Below are 16,083 nucleotides of genomic sequence, written 5' to 3'. Positions count from 1 at the left end.
TATCATAATTAAGGGAAACATACAGCACACTGTTGAGGACCTTTGGCTGGAGATAGGGAGAGCCCAGCTGGGAAGTGCAGAGAGTAACAGCTTTATACGTCATTGATCTTCATGTGATACTTTGGATTTAAATCAGGCTTTAGGCTGAGTGCAGGTGTAAAAAGAAAACAGAGCAAAGAAAGCTGATTCACTGAGTTCTATTTTAGCCATTAACTAAATGGATGACTTGCACAAGTCACACAAGACCTCTGTAGGTGGTAGCTTGTCTCCCAAGACAGCCTAACCCTCATTGTTATGTGAGCTGCACCTCCATTTGAACAAAGGAATGTGAGATAAATGATGCTGCCTAAGAAGGCCTGAACCAAACGTCTTGGGAAGCCAGTAAGCAGGGGAGGCATGGACTATGCTGCCGGAGAGTGGAGAGCAAACCATACGAAAGGGTCCTGAACGATGAGGGGCAACAGGGAAAGGGAAGCCCTGAGGAAGGGGACTGGGGTTCTGGACACTGGAGTGAAGATGGCATCTTGAATGCTTCAGCGTCGGACGACACCAAGGCTGTCTGTCATAGGATGACAGCCACACCAAAGCCCAAGTCAGTGTGACAGAAGGGCTCAGCAGATTTGAAAGGGTGTGAAGTTGCTGTATTATTAAATTTTATATTCCACAAAGTCTTCAGTGGTGATATATCATGCAGGTGCTGCTCCCAGAAATAACTTCTAAGATTCTTTCCCAGATTGACATTTCTATGACAGTCTGATGGATAGGGTTGTACGGTGCCTAAGACTTACAAGCAGACACTACTGTGGAAGAAGAAAACAAATTTTGTAGAAAATTAGATGTTTTCCTTTGCTCAAAAGGAAAATTTTAGCTTGGGTTTTAAGTGACCCAGATCTGCCAGTCTCCACATCTTACCTCCTCACGTTTCTTGGCTTTCCTTTTCTGTTTCACCAGGTCTTTGTTGAGATAGCCCTGCAGAGCACTCCCCACCAGCCCTTTCTAAAGTGGCCCCCTGCCGTGGGCCCTTCCCCAGGCTGCCTTTGCTCATAGCCCTCTCCCTGCATCCTGTATCGCTGCTTCTCATGCTAGACAGTCAGCTTCTGAGGGCAGGCATTTCTTTCCCATTAAGCTGTATCTCTGGCCGTGAGATCATTGTTTGGAATATATTCACCACTCAAAGAATATTTGTTTAGTGCATGACTTCCTTTTCCACTGTTAAAAAAGATTAGAAATATTAAGAATCCTGGGGATCCTGAGAAGAACGCGTGGTGATGCCCCAAGGGAAAGAGGCTTGTGTCTGCATTCGAGTGCACTGAGGCAGTGAAAAGTAATTTTAATTTCTTCCCAAAACCAATACAATAATTTGATGCAGGCAAATTTAGAGGGGACCCTGTCTCGTATGGGTACACTGGAGCTAAAGGCCTCACAAATGAACTAAGAGAAGCCATTTAAAAGAGCTGAAGATGTCTCTGCCAGGCAAAGATATACTGTGTATGACACCTCCCCTCAATGGAGGTAAGCCTGATGAGGAAAGGGGGAATTTTAGGGGAAAGTTAAGCTTAATTGCGATGATGAAAAGTTATAGGGTCTTCTCTAAAGGAAGCCAGGGATCTGTCACTTCTTGAATTAGTGTGAGGTTGGACAAATCACAAGAGAGATGCCCTGGGGAAGTCTGGAGCGAGACTCCATGAGAAAAGGGAGACCTCAGAGGGCCAGGGGCTCTTTTCCGTCTGGTGTGGAAGGTTTTATTACGTAGATCTGGGTGCTCAGTGCAAACCTGAAAGGAAAGAATTGCTTCAGGATGAGATTTACTGTAGCAACAAAATATTTTTCTTCTAAGGAAACCTGATTGAAAAACATGGTTTACAAGTTTTTAAAGAGAAACATACTTTATTAAAAAATGCAATATTCGCGTGACTGTTTTAAAACATTTGAGCCTACTCTAAAATAAACCATATGCTTCATAAATCTCATTTTCAGAGTAATTTTTGAATAAAGAGCTAACATTTGAAATTGTGTAACTCAATGTAAAAAAGAAAACTAAACTTTTTCTTTTGAATTATTTAGAAGGACGAATTTCAGTAATTCTGATGTTGTAAATACTGAAAGTTTTCAAAATCCTCAATATGATATCAATAAAGAAATGTTAGTATCAAATGTAGCCCTCATTGTGGCAGTTGTTTGTTCTTATAAAGTCCGGAAACATCTAACCTCGAGCTGTTTACTTCTGTGCATTCTTTGTTCTGTGTTGAGGACTCAGTTTATGGTTTATGAGCCATCTGCAGATCCCAAAGTTGTGTTGTCTCCACTTTTTGAGTGTTTTCTGGAGCTCAGGAGTGGCTTACACTAGGTCCTGAAATAGGTACTGTTGGTCTAGGAGATGGGAGGGGAAGGATGTGGGCTTGCATAAGCACACTAACTGTGCACAGAATAACTGTGACAAAGTAACACAAGCATGAACTTGATTCCAAATTTCGTCTTCTGCTTAGCTCACAGCCCCTTTAACCTGAAAGTGGTTTCAGAAAATCCATCTGATCTCCTTTTTGACAGCCAACTGCAGGGATGAAAATGCCAGATAATGGAAGAAACCTTGTCTGACATCATAGATAAGGAGACCAAGCCAAATACCCTAATGGCTCAGGAGTGGCCCAGGAGACCCAGAATCTGGACAGGGATGTGAGAAATGTTGGGTATCACTTAAGAAAATGTAGTAGTGTCAGAAAGTCATGAGTCATCTTTATATATCATGGCCTTAAATGGTTTCGTATGTCTGCTTAAATCCAAAATGTTTTGTGTAAAGAAACGTAGAGAGGTTTCAAACAAGTTTCAAATTTTCTTCTCTGAATCTAAATTATACAGATATAAAGAAATCTTTGTGCATATGGAAACTAACACAAGACTTTTTCTTCCTAGTTAATTTTGTGAATATATACACATAGTTTAAAAGCCATAACAATTTAAAAACTTTTTCTGTCTTACTTGATTACCACTATGCCATTGTTCTTCCTATGGGAACCACTTTTTTCCTCTTTCTTCTGCCATTTTTTTACCCACATTTCCATAAACACTCTAGTTCATAGAATAGTAATCCAGGCTAATTCTCATTAATCTGGGACCATAGTTATTATCTTTCCATTAGGTTGGTTCAGTCTACAGTTGCTTCAAATAGAACTTGAGTAAATTACTCTACCTGTGGCAGGTAAGGACTTAGGGAGCCAGACAAATAGATTCTGAAATTGAAGCTCACAGGAAATTTCTTACGTGACGTTAACTTGGTTGTAGACTTGACTAGATTGAAAGAGGTCCAGGTAATTGGTCAGGTGAGCACACTGTAAGCTAAGACTGGCACGTGGGTCAGCAAGCTGAGTGGGGAAGATCTGCACCAGATGAGGGCAGCTTTGTTCAACAGGCTGGGGATTGGCTGGAACACAAGGAGGGCAGCTCTGACAGCGGACTCCTGAGCACTTTGAGTGGCTGGGTTTTTGTTGTTGTTATTGTCCATGGCCATCACACCCAGATTCGTTAGCTTTTGGTGTGGACTTAGATTAGCAGCTCCCGGGGGCTTCCAGGTTCTCCCCTTGGTCTGCATATATATCACCGGTCTCTTTCTGTCTTGTTCTAAGGCTTTGGCTTCTGGTTTCCCTAACTCTTCAGTCTGATGATGGCAGTTGTGGAACTATTCAGCATCAGATCATGTGGGACAATTAACAAATGCCCTCTTATTTTTTTTATTTTGTTGACTCTTCCTCTGGAGAACCCTTACTAATACGTCATACAGTGCAGTGTTAGGAGGCAAATTCATATCTGTTCCACTACCTGTGCACAAATACAAGTTTGTTACAGATGCAACATCATTTAAAGCTCACATTTTTTGATATATGTGTTATCATCAGTGTCACCTTTATTTTATGGTGTTCTCTAAAGGATCAGTGAACTTAAGTCTGAGATTATACAACCCTTAACTGGCAAAGCCAGAATTTAAACTCTGATCTCTTTGATTCCAAACACAAACCTTTTCTCAGTTTTTCATGCTATCTGTATGAAAGTTTCATGCAAACAAAATTATCTTTGTTCTTGTTATAGCTCGAATGTGACTTATCCTCCAAAATTCATGTGTGGGAGACCTGGGCATAAGTATAATAGTGTAAGAGGGGTGAGACATTTAAGAGGTAATTAGATCAAGAGATATCCACCCCTACGAAAGAGTTAATGTGGCTCCCCTGAGAGTGGGTGTGTTACCATGACAGCTCATGTTTATAAAGTAGGTCAGCCCTCTTGTCCCCTTTCTTCCACATTCTCTTGCTTCCCCTTTGAGTTTTCTGACATCCATGAAACAGTGCATGCATGGCTTTCACTAAAACTGAGCAGATACTGCTGCTTTCCTAGCCTCTAGAAGTATGAGCCAAAACAAGCATCTTTTCTTTATTACTAATCCAGTCTCGCATATTTTGTTATAGCAGCACACTATGGACTAAGACAGTCACCTTTGGGTTGTCTACATATTTTTTCTGTAGCTATCTTCTGGCAAGAAAACCTCTGCCGAGGGAGTTTGTGGGTCTAGAATAGAACTATAGGTGTTATCTTAATGACTCACTGCATGAAGAGGCATGGGGGAACAAAGGGGACACCTGGCATTAGGTGGTGGGACTGAGGACTTAAGATCCCAAGTTAGACTAACATTTAGCATATTAGTAGCTAGAACTTTAGTGGCTATCCATTTGTCCTTGCTCAGATGGTGTCCTTAAAAAGATCCACTGAACTCAGGCATCCAGTTGGTGGGGAAACCTGGTGACTTTGGGGTGTTTCTCCAGTATAAGAACGAAAATATTTTCTCACTTTGCCCTGTACCTTGAGTATTTTTGGAAGGCAAGTTGTCCCAGCTCATTGAGAAGGTGGTATGATCTAATAATGTATCACTGAATATAACTGGATGCCTGAGAATGTGATTATATTCTTTTTTTTTTGTCCCAGGGATTATGTTTGTCCCAGGAACTTGTGTTTGTGGCAGGCGCTGCACTGCTGAGCTAAATTCCCAGGCCTGTAATTATAATCTTAAAAGAGCAGTTTCAACAACGAATCTTGGTTAGCTAAGCAAATGACCTCATGAGACATCACTCTTCATGATGGCAGTTTTGAGGGCCAGTGGGTCTGGAAGTGTGTAGAGGGTGACAGTGGTAAGGCAGCCAGAGCAGCCGTGCGTCCTCAGTGTGGTGATGCAAGGTGGTGTCACTGGTGCAGCCAGGCAGTCTGGTGAGTCGGGTGTGGCAGGACAGTGCTTGTGTTCTTTTTTCTGGTGTGAGTCATTTGAATAAGAATTCATAACTGCTGGTAGAGGCAGTATGTTTCTACATGTGAGTCCTGGTCTGACAGACTCAGCAGTTACCTCTGAGACAATAGAACAGAGCACTCACCGTGGGGCTCATGTTGGTGGGGAGACCTTGTAAAAAGTATAACAGGGAGCACGCACCTGCAGAGACAGAAGGTAGCCCTTGTCCTGTGGCTCCCTCAGGAGTCAGTGTAGTGTGACTATGACCCCATCGAGGAGAGCGAGGCGGCTCTTTATGGGCAAGAGGCTAGTCTTTATGAGGAGGGTGTGAGGCTTTCTGGAAGGTTAGATATCCACAGGGGCAGGGGAGAAGGCTCAGAACAGCAGTGATGAAATCCGGACCCCCTGGAGACTCTCTTTAAAGGTTTAAATTCTTAGTTGATGTTTCTTTTGAACTATTCCTTAGGATCTGCAAAGATAAAGACCTTTCTTCCCTCTGCTCCATTCTTGAGGCAGCTTTGTATGCAATGTGGTGAGGAATGCAGAGCCCGCTACAGAGAGGTAGGTAGGATTTGTCCGTGCTAAATACTGCTGGCTGTGAAGCCCATCTGCTAAGTGAGCTGCTTGGAGAAGTGCAGAAGTCTCCCTCATTTCCTGTGCTGTTACAAAGGAAGATGGTTATACTACCCTATTTGATATACTACCCTATTTGATAAGCAACTTCATTGTGCAACCTCGTCTGTCTGGTCTATGAAAATCAGAGTTCATTTATTTTGGAAAAGGCACTAACTATATCTTTTCCCCACTTTATTGACCTCTGCTTTTAGAATATGGAAGGAACAGTAACACAGAAACATGCAGATATAAAAACATGAAAACATATGACAATATCACCTGTGCTCCAAAACACTCTTGATGTCACTGTAAAACTGAGAGGCCAGCAGCAGCATAGTTTTTGGAACTTCTCAAATTTTCCAACAATCTGAGATAGAAGAACTCAACAGCAAAATCACTGCCTCCCATTTCTGATCACATTAACACAACTGGAAACAAACTGTTTCCGGGAATCTCAAAATACAACCAGATGGCGTCAAACACAGAACCACAAGAATTATGAACTACTGGCTTCCAAGGGGTAGAAAGTCACAGAAGTGAGTGGGATTGTTGCATGTGTGTGTGAGCGGGTGTGTATATGGCGTGACAGGTGTAAGAGCAGGAGACTACCCGCTTGGCTAGCAGGTGTTCCCTGGGAGGCAGGGCAAAGGACTCAGAGCAGCTGCGGAAGCTTGGAAGCTTTCACTGGGGGCTGGGCCACAGGCAGGAGGAGCTCCTGGAGGGAGCTCAGCTGATGGGAGAAGGGAGAGAGAAGGAAAAGAGGAGCCAACAGGACTGGGGAAGGGACAATGGGGCATCTCAGACAGAGCTGGACAGGTGAAGGGCAGACGAGGAGCCCTGCCACCTCAGACCAGCACCAGAACCAAAGGTTTTCTCAGAGTTTGGGTAAATGAAATTCACATCAAAACAAACGGCTGCCCAAAACTCTACCTAGGATTACTAAAGGATGAAACAAAAGAGAATTTCAGCCTCACAGGTAATGAAAGCACGCCAGAAAGACCCACTGCTTTGTCTTCATTTTAAAGAGGGGGAAAGTGAGAAGTAGGGAAGTTTGGTAAATAACTAGACTATCACAACATTAATGGTGGCTGGGCTAGGACTTCCAGGCCACGACTCTCGATAATCACATCAGTGTCAAGTCTGTTCCACTTGTGTACCTTAACTGTGTTTGAGTCTTTTGTTATGTCTGTGAGGTGTTAAGTGTGAGACTCAGACCGGAGGGTAGATTCTCTGTGGTTGTGTTATATGGCACCAGCTGATGGCAACAGAAAATTCAAATGCAGCTCATTATTTCCCTGACCACTTTATCCATTCAAAAAAAATTAAAAAATACCTTTAGAATCCTTATCGGTGCATGTGGTACACGTACCCATAATCTCAACACTCTGGGAGACAGGAGGACTGCAAGTTCAAGCCCAGACTGGGCAACTTAGTGAATTAGTGAGACCCCATCTCAAAACAAACAAACAAACAAACAAAGAGGCTGAGGATGTAGCTCAATGTGAAGGTTGTGAATCAAATCCCTAGTACCATATCACACCAAACATAAAGGACTTCCCTTCAATGAACAACCATTTTAGAGTGAGGAATATTTTATGAAGGAAATCATAATCTTTTAATGAAAGTTAACAGATATTTATCATTTTTGCATCTTGAATGCCCTTGGAAACTTGTTCTCCAACCCGTGGCACTACTGGCAGGGTGGAGCCTCGCAGGAAGTTTTGGGTCTTTGGGGTGTGAACACACAGAGGACTGTGAGCGCTGTCTCTTCTTCCTCGCTCACTTCCTTGCCACGTGCTGCAGGCTCTTGCTCTCCCGTGTGCTCCCTGCTGTGGTGGGCTCCCCTCCACAGTCCCAAGAGCAGCAGGACCAACAGCCCATAGGTGGAAACCCCTGAAGCCATGAGCCAAAATGAATCTTCTCACTTTATAAGGTTCTTCTATTATGCTATAAAAACAGAAATGTGACCAACACAGTATATCCAGATAGTTCCTGGCTTACAATGTTATACTTAGATTTTTTTTTTAACTTCACAAAGGTACAAAATCAATGCATATTTAATGGAAACTGTACTTTGAATTTAGACCTTTTCTGGGGCTGCTGATAGGCCCTATGCCACCTTCTTATGAGGCTGTGCAGCAACATTGCTTTGTAGTTCCAGCCAGCCACACCTTCACAAGGAGAAAGAAAGAGCTCTACGGCATTCTATTTTACTGAGCAGGGATGGATGGTAGGCTGGGGGAATTGCATTTCCAACTGACCACATTTTCAACTTATGATGGGCTTGGCAGGCTGTATCTTTATGACAAGTGGAGTGTCATTTGTAGTAGGAATGCATATTGTATTTCATCCACAGATATGACTGAGAACTTAATATGACTGAAGGAAACTAGATCAAGAAAACTGAGGATTATTTGTTCTCAGAATTTTGTGTGAGTTTGAATTTGTGTGTGTGTGTGTGTTGGGGGAGCAAGTAGAGGAAGAAAGAAGGAGATAGCAAAGAAGAAGAAAGAAGGAGATGACAGAAGGGAAAAATTAATAATCAGCTGTAAATTCCCACAAAGATCTGGAAGTAGGCAGGCGTCTCCACTTGTGGATTTGTTAATGTTGAAAGGAAGTGCTTTCTCTTGGTCTCAGCTCTGCTGGGGGTCTTCAGATTGGTTCCTTGCAAGACTGAGTGAGGCAGTAGCTCTGTCCAGCAGGTCCCTATCTTCATCCCCAGAGTCGTACTCACCGAGTGGAGGAGGGAAATACCTAGGCGGGGATTCTTAGATCCATGCCATGCTTCACCTCCAAGAGTCACCCAATGTGGACAGCAGGATGACCAGAATGGAAAGCTCCAGAAAATTATTTTCTTTCACGACCCACGTCTCTCTGATTCTCATGTCTAGTTTTGACTACCTTTCCTCTCTTTTCATTCATCTTTGATGCTTTTATATCCTATGTGAGGGAACAACTAGTTCTGGACTCTACCTGCCCTTGCTTGATCATCATTTGTGCTTTCCCAGCAGTGCTTCCTCACTGTTTAGTTACAAGAAGGCAAGAATTCCTCAGGGTACAGCTGGAAGGATTTGATGGGGCGGAATGAGGAAGAAATACGAACTAATATTTAAAAATGTTACCTCATCATCCTGTCATGCAGAATGCAAAGACTGTTTCTTTTTCCATCACTTCTTTCCAAGTGGGTGCCATACACAAGTCTTGAAGGCAATCTAAGAGAAGGTGATGACATCATTTAATAGAGCTGAAAGAGCACATAGTGAACCAAAGGAAGTGAAAAAGCACACAATGAAAAGGCACATCTGGGAGAATTTCCTGTATATGCACAGTAGATTTGCTATGTGTGCAAGAAGGACGGGAATTTACAGTGTGGACAGAAACCACATCTTGGCCTCTGAGACTAAAAACCTGTTAAAATCACTGCAGAGTTTGTGCAGTCTAAGTTGGTATCCTCTGGCTATTGGCCAACATAAGGTCTGAAATCCAGACCTCCCAGAGACTTAGTACAGAAGATTGTTAATGCTTTGGAAGTGTTTCAAATCTTTCAGGCCATTAGAGGACCATTTGGTGTTCTAAGAAAGATAATTCACTAAAACAAATTGAAATAGTATGAAATAGCTAATGAAACTTTTCAAGTCAGTTGTTTATTTCTCACTCCCTCCCAGGCCAAGGGAGCCCTCGTTGGCATCGAGCTCTTCTCACCCATTCTCACATAGGCTTTGGGGCATTATCTTATTTCTACACTTGGACCAATCTGCCGGAGTCCAGGGTGTCACATAGAAACAGGCCGAGCTGGAGGGAGAGACAGCCCAAGACACGTGAAGGGAGGTGGCAGTCAGGAAGAGGAGCTGTGTCTAGACAGGAAGAACGATGGAGAGAAGGGAGATTAGATGATTAGCTATAACTGAGGCATTTCAGTGCCTCGCTAGGGACATCTGAGAGGTTTTGCTTCATGAATACACAATCTTGCAAGCAACTCAGACAAGCAATAGTTATCACCTGGCATTGGGGTTTTAGGAAGGAGGGAAATTAGGAAACTGCAGCCATGGTAGATAGTGAAGGGGCAGAATGGAGAGGTGGTGGTTTGGCTTGGCTTGAATTAGGAAAGGATTCTTGAACACTGAAGATTCGTTGTATATGGTAGAGTCCCAGAGAAACTGAAGGCACAGGTCATAGGGGGTCTCCCATGTCTGTTCTTGGAGACCACGGAAAGGCTGATTTAGAAGAGATATTTACCCCTGACACTTTGGAGAAGTTCCCAGAAATTTCTGAGGTTTTGCATGGCAAATTCCAAGATTTGTCACCATTTACATTTTGTTCCAAAATGTCTTTGTTGCTGCAGAGCTGACCAGAGCCCCTCGGATGCTAAGCCAAGCAGCGCTCCCAGCCTCCACATGCTGCTGCCAGTGGCACCTTCCACTGAGCTGAGCACTCATCCCGGGAGCTGCTGAGCTGTTCACTTAACCCTGAGGCCTCTGAGATGCCAAGTGGGGAAGCCCTCCTGTTGTGGTCTGGAGATGATCTCTTCCCTACCTATTCACACATCATGAATTTGGTGCCCTAAGAAATGATGCTGAAAGATGAAGAGATTTTAAAAGGTGGAGTCTGGAGTGTGGTGATTAGATTCTGAGTGAAAAGCTTGAATGGGATCTATTAGAAGTGTGCTTCTTACTACAAGAGGAGGGGTTGATATAAAAAGAATAAGTCTAATCCCTCATTGGTCTTTGTTACTTTCCAGAACCATGAGTTAAATAAACCTCCTTTCTTAATATAGTACCCAGTTTCAGGTATTTTGCTATTGCAACACAACACAGATAGAAATTAAGAGGCTATTTGTCTCTCTTTGTCTTTTATACTTTGCCTCAGGAATAAAGTTTCTTTTTTATTTTTCTGAAGTATTCAAGGAGCATTTCCCAGAATCTGTGATTCCATTTTCCCTCTTTGATCTGTTAAGGCAGGACTGTGCAGGGACAGAGGCAATCTTGTTTTTCTCTCCAGTTTCCCTCTTAGATCTGTACTAAGTAATGCTCTTTATGGATCTCAAGCAACAAGCCTGTGGTATTCCTAGCTCTCAGGAAGATGTTGGATGGGAAGATACATTTCATTAGAATGATTCCTTTCTTGGTTTTTGTTCTCAAAAGTTTGATTATGAAACAAAATATGATGTGTTTTTTTGAGAGAAGGGAGAAATATTCTTCAGGTAAAAAGAGCAAAAAGATCCTCGAGTTCTTGGGCAATTCTTTCCCTTGACAGTGCCTTCATAGAGAAGAGAGAAACTCAGAAAGGAGGTGTCCCTAAAGTTTCCAAATTCTCCACACTGGGACTCTTGCTGGGCACTAATCTCCCACCTCTGATTCTTTTAGAAGTACATGTCCACTTGCATCCTCAGAGAGGGCTTGAACCCTAGGAAGCAAGCAGCATGATTGTGTCTTCCAAAGATGGAAGGCTCCCCATCTTGCATACTGTTTTACAGTGTGACCTTGCCTATGCCACTGAAAGATGGCATCTGTTTCCCCTCCCTTGAACCCAGGCTGACCCTGTGGCTCTCTGGAAACCAACAGTCTTTGGTAGCCATGATGCAACCTAAGACCCAGAGTGAAGTCGCAAAAGGTGATGCAGCTTCTGCTTGGTTCTCCTGGGACACTCAGGCATAGAAAACTAGCTGGAGGAGATCTATGTGCCCCGAGACCACGGCAGGAGAGAGATACATGTAATTGTTCCAGATTGCCAGCCCAGCTGGGCGCCAGGCCAGCAGCTAGGCTCACATGCTAGCCATGTGCTGAGGCATCTGGGATGTTCACACAGTGGAATGTTTGGATGCTCAGAGCCCCAGCCTTCACCTTATTGCAGCCACATGAGAAGCCAAAGGAAGAATGGCTACCTCAGCAACTCCCAATAGTCAGAAGCAAAACAGAATGACCGTTTTAATTCAGTAAACTTGGGGTGGGGTCCTGTTCAATATAGTGCTCAAATCTTTAGCCAGAAAAATCAAGTAAGAGAAAGAAATAATGGTGATATATAAAGAAGGAAGGAGTCAAACTATCCCTATTTACAGATAACATAATCATTTACATAGAAGACCCCCAAAAATCTCTACTAAAAGGCATACAGAATAAATAAACAATTAGCAGCATGTAAAAGCAATACACAACAACATTCCTGTACTCCAACAATGAACACAGCTAGAAGGAAATCAGGAAACCAATCCCCTTCACAACAGCTTCATAAAAAACATCAAATGCCTAGGAATTAATCTAGCCAGGGAAATGAAAGGCTTCTATAAGAAAGACTACAGCATTCTATAATAGGTTAATGAGGACAACAAGATTAAAAAGACATCCGCTGTTCCTGGGTAGGCAGAACCAATGCTGTTAAAATGGTTATTTTACCAAACGTGATAAATAGATTTAATGTGATATCAGTCGAAATACCAACAGTATTCTTCACAGAACTAGGAAAAAACCCTAAAATTTATATGGAACCAGAAAAGGCCCAGAATATCCCAAGCAATCCTGAGCAAGAACACACAGAGGAGGCATCGCAATATCAGACTTCAAATTATATTACAAAGCTGATACGGCGATACAAACAGCATGACGCACAGAAACAGATGTGAGGGTGCCCAAGCAGCCCCAGGCACCTTCAGCCATCTGAGCTTTGACAGACATACAGTGAAAACATACAGTGGAAAAAAATAATCTCTTTAAACAAATGTTGCTGGGAAAGCTGGCTGTCCACATACAAAAGGATGAATATAGATCCATGTCTCTCACTCTGTACTGAAGTCAGATCAAAATGAACAAAAGACTAAGGTATAAAAATGGAAACACTGAATTTGCTGGGAGACTAAGTAGGAGAAACCCTTGAAAACATAGACATAGGTAAAGACTTGCTGAACAGAACCTCAGAATGGGAAAATTTTTGCCAGCTACTCCTCAGGCAGAGGAATAATATCCAGAATATATAAAAAGGTAAAAAAAAAAATTAGACATCCTCAAAATACAAACTGGGAAATTAAAATGAATAGATATTTCACAAAAGAAAAAGTACAAATATCCAATAGGTACATGTAAAAAATGTTCCAGCAACTTTGGGTTATTAGAGAAATATAAATCAAAATGACACTAACAGTCTTACTAGAATAAATAATTATCATCAAGAACTCACACAAGCAAACAAACAAACAAAAGTCCCAGAAAAACAGTTGCTGGATAGTTTGTAGGGAAAATGGGACTTTTCTACATCTTTGGTAGGAATGTGAGGTAGCATAACTATGGTGGAAATCAATTTGGGGATTCCTTAGAAAACTAAAAATAAAATAGAAATTTCATTTGACCCAGCTATTTTCCTTCTAGATATCTTCTCCAAAGGCTAAAGACTTTATATTATAGTGACACAAGCACATCTATGTTTACAGCAGCACAACTCATAACAGCTAAGTCCTGGGTGTGGCCTGGGTGTGAACACCGGCAAATGAGTGGATAATGACAGTGTAGTACTAGTCAGTCCCACACAGAAAAATAAATTCCAGTCCTTCGTAAGAAAATGGATGCACTCTGAGACCATAATGCTAAGTGAAGTAAAGCAGAGATGAGAAACCCAAAGAATAAATAATTTAATGAGAAAACTGAAGGAAAGATGGAGGTAAACAGTGGACTTTGTGGAGATGGGAAGGACCTGGAGACCAGGGGAGGCAGGAGGGAAGGGGGCGGGGGGTAAGGAAGACCAAGGTGCAGTAAGTGCACGGGCCAAGGCCCAGCGGTGATGCCTTTACTGTGCATCACAAAGCACACTGATAAAAACTGGGGGAGGTGGGTTTGCCTCACAGAAATAGTAACCCACGTGACCCTCTGAGTTGCCCCCTTCCCTCCCAGGAGGGACACACCAGTGAGTGGAATCCTACTATCACTTAGTGGGTTGCCCCCTGCCCTTTAGAATACGGGTTCTGAGACAGATAGATAGGACCTCCCTTTTGCTGTAAGGACATGACTTTTCCTGCAAACATAAGCTTGCAGTTTACGCTTTTTCTGCTTCTCTGTTCCAGGTCCTGAGAGGCCCAGGCCAGAGCCCCACGGAAGGCAGCAGGCGCTGCTGAAAGCACATTCAGCCCGCAAGTGCAGGAGACTCCGGCTGCTGCTCAGCTGGCTCCCGCTGCTGCGAGCCTGGCTGCCAGGCACCTGCCGCCTCTCAAATCATTAGGTGAAAGCTGGGAAAGAGGATAGAAAATATGAATAAGGGTTTAAGGTTAAATTTAAGGCTTAGGCGTGGGGCCAGAAGTGTTAACAAATGCTGTATGTTTAAGTTGAAATTAAGATAGCACAAAAAGTTTTTTGTTTCTGTGTTTTCAACCTATAGAAATTCCAGTCTTCATTTGAATGGGAAAATGAATTCAGCCTCTAGAACTGATCAGTCAGCGGGTGATGCAGAAGTAACTTTGGATTTGTTTCTACTTTTCCCTCTGTTGGGCCGATTGCTATAATAGGTCTTTTCAACTGAGAGATCACATTCCCCTTTAGAAGTTGCTCTAGGTCTCCATATTTTATTATGAAGCTTAATTAAAATGTAAACCCAGACTTTTGAAGTGTTCTGCTTTCTTTTTGTATGAATTTTAAAATGAAATATTCAATTTTGTCTCTCCGATTTTTTCTGTTTAGCTAATAAGTCAAGGTTGGCCATAACGCTTAGCTCAGGTTCCTTGTAAAGAGTGTTGATTCTAGGGTTGGAAACAAAAGTAAGCATTTATGATAGGGAATTTTCAGTCTAATTGTCCAAAGCCTCCCGGTAGTTCTGTATAAACATATCACAGTCATGAGTTTCATCACTGTTCATCTTGCAATAGATCAGTTTAAATTCCTACTACTCTCTATTTTTCGTTGGAAAGGAAATTAAGTCAGGACAGTTTTAAGAGAGACTGCCTCTGTATGAATAACACTTGTTTCACAGCATTTGTACTATTGGTATCTTGGTATATTACATTAAGAAAGGGAGTTAGACATTTCTGTAAGCCCAGCACTTGGAGGTTGAGGCAGTTCAAACCCAGCCCGGGTAACTTAGCAACTTAGCAAGACCATGACTTAGAATACACAATAAAAAAAATCATGAGGATGTTACTCAATGTGAAAATCCTGTGTTCCATCCTTAGTACTGAGACGGTGTGGGGTGGGAGGATGGGATAGGTACAGGTCTGTGATGCTTGTGAAAAAGGCTCACTTCTTGATGTTCTTTTGCCAACAAATGAGATAAATCACACTTCCCTATGGCCTTATTCTGTGTATTGACAGCTGGCATCACATAATTCTGCACTTAGTTAAATACAATTCTGTGTTTTTACTTTGACATTTTTGGCCTTGTTTTAAATCCCAGGATGGCTAGAACAGCTAGACTTCAATAAACACTTGCTGGCTTGTTCTGCCCTCTGGTTTAAAAAGCTATGGTCTTGAAACCACAAGACATTCTTGAATGAAATGAGGCCTGAGTAGTTCTGACCATCCTTTATTTCCATGAGGCTGGATGAATGTGTGCTGTGTCTCATAGTTCTTAAACACATATTAAGAGAACATTTTCCACTGAAATCATTGATATGCTTCATTAAACAAACAGAATTTTTATTAGGAGTGTGTTTATTAAATGAGCATGTACCCTTGTTTTGAAGACAGCTGGGGAGACGTGAGCTATTTTCTTCATTAGTAGCAGGTCTTAGGGTCCCTGAAGGCAGGACCCAGAGAAATTGCATGGCAATGAGCACTGGGTGTCTGCTCTGGGGGAAGTGTTAGGAAGAATGTGTGAACCTTGCAGCCAGCCCTGTCCTGGGCTGTGGCAGTGCCAAGGAAGGCATGTGAGGTGGATGTAGCACATTCTGAGACAACCAGTTCCCAGCAATAGAACCTCCCCTTCCTGTCTGCTGCAGGCTCTGTCCTAGGAAGGTGTTGGGTGCAAGGTGGCCAAGGTACATACTGAAATCTGGATCTTCATTTGGCATCTCCATGTGGGGGCCCTCCTCCTGAGACCCCGAGAGATGGCGGCGGCATACAGCAAGGTGGACTTGGTCATGGCATTTGCGGTCATACCAACTTGGGTCAGGAGTTTTGCTTTCTTATGTTCTGCTTGTGTGACTTAGGGTGCTTGTTTAATCTTTCATAGCCCAGTTTCCTCACTCTTCAGTTGTAGCCCATAATGCCTATCTCAGAGGGTTGCCGGGATGATTA

At 42.7% G+C, this 16,083-nt stretch overlaps 1 long non-coding RNA gene across 1 annotated transcript in view; it reads left to right on the top strand.

Annotated features, from left to right (window-relative positions):
• Positions 1–14,444, top strand: part of LOC134474851 (uncharacterized) — a 139,400-nt gene extending 124,956 nt beyond the window's left edge. The window contains exons 3-5 of the long non-coding RNA XR_010045734.1: positions 10,221–10,476; positions 13,923–14,077; positions 14,234–14,444. This is a non-coding gene — a long non-coding RNA (uncharacterized LOC134474851). The remainder of the gene's footprint in view (positions 1–10,220; positions 10,477–13,922; positions 14,078–14,233) is intronic.
• Positions 14,445–16,083: the final 1,639 nt, after the last annotated feature.

The sequence above is a fragment of the Cavia porcellus genome, unplaced genomic scaffold, assembly GCF_034190915.1.
Source record: "Cavia porcellus strain 051 isolate PalLab524CR breed Dunkin Hartley unplaced genomic scaffold, mCavPor4.1 scaffold_2, whole genome shotgun sequence".
NCBI lineage: Eukaryota > Metazoa > Chordata > Mammalia > Rodentia > Caviidae > Cavia > Cavia porcellus.
This window is presented reverse-complemented; position numbering and strand designations above follow the sequence as displayed.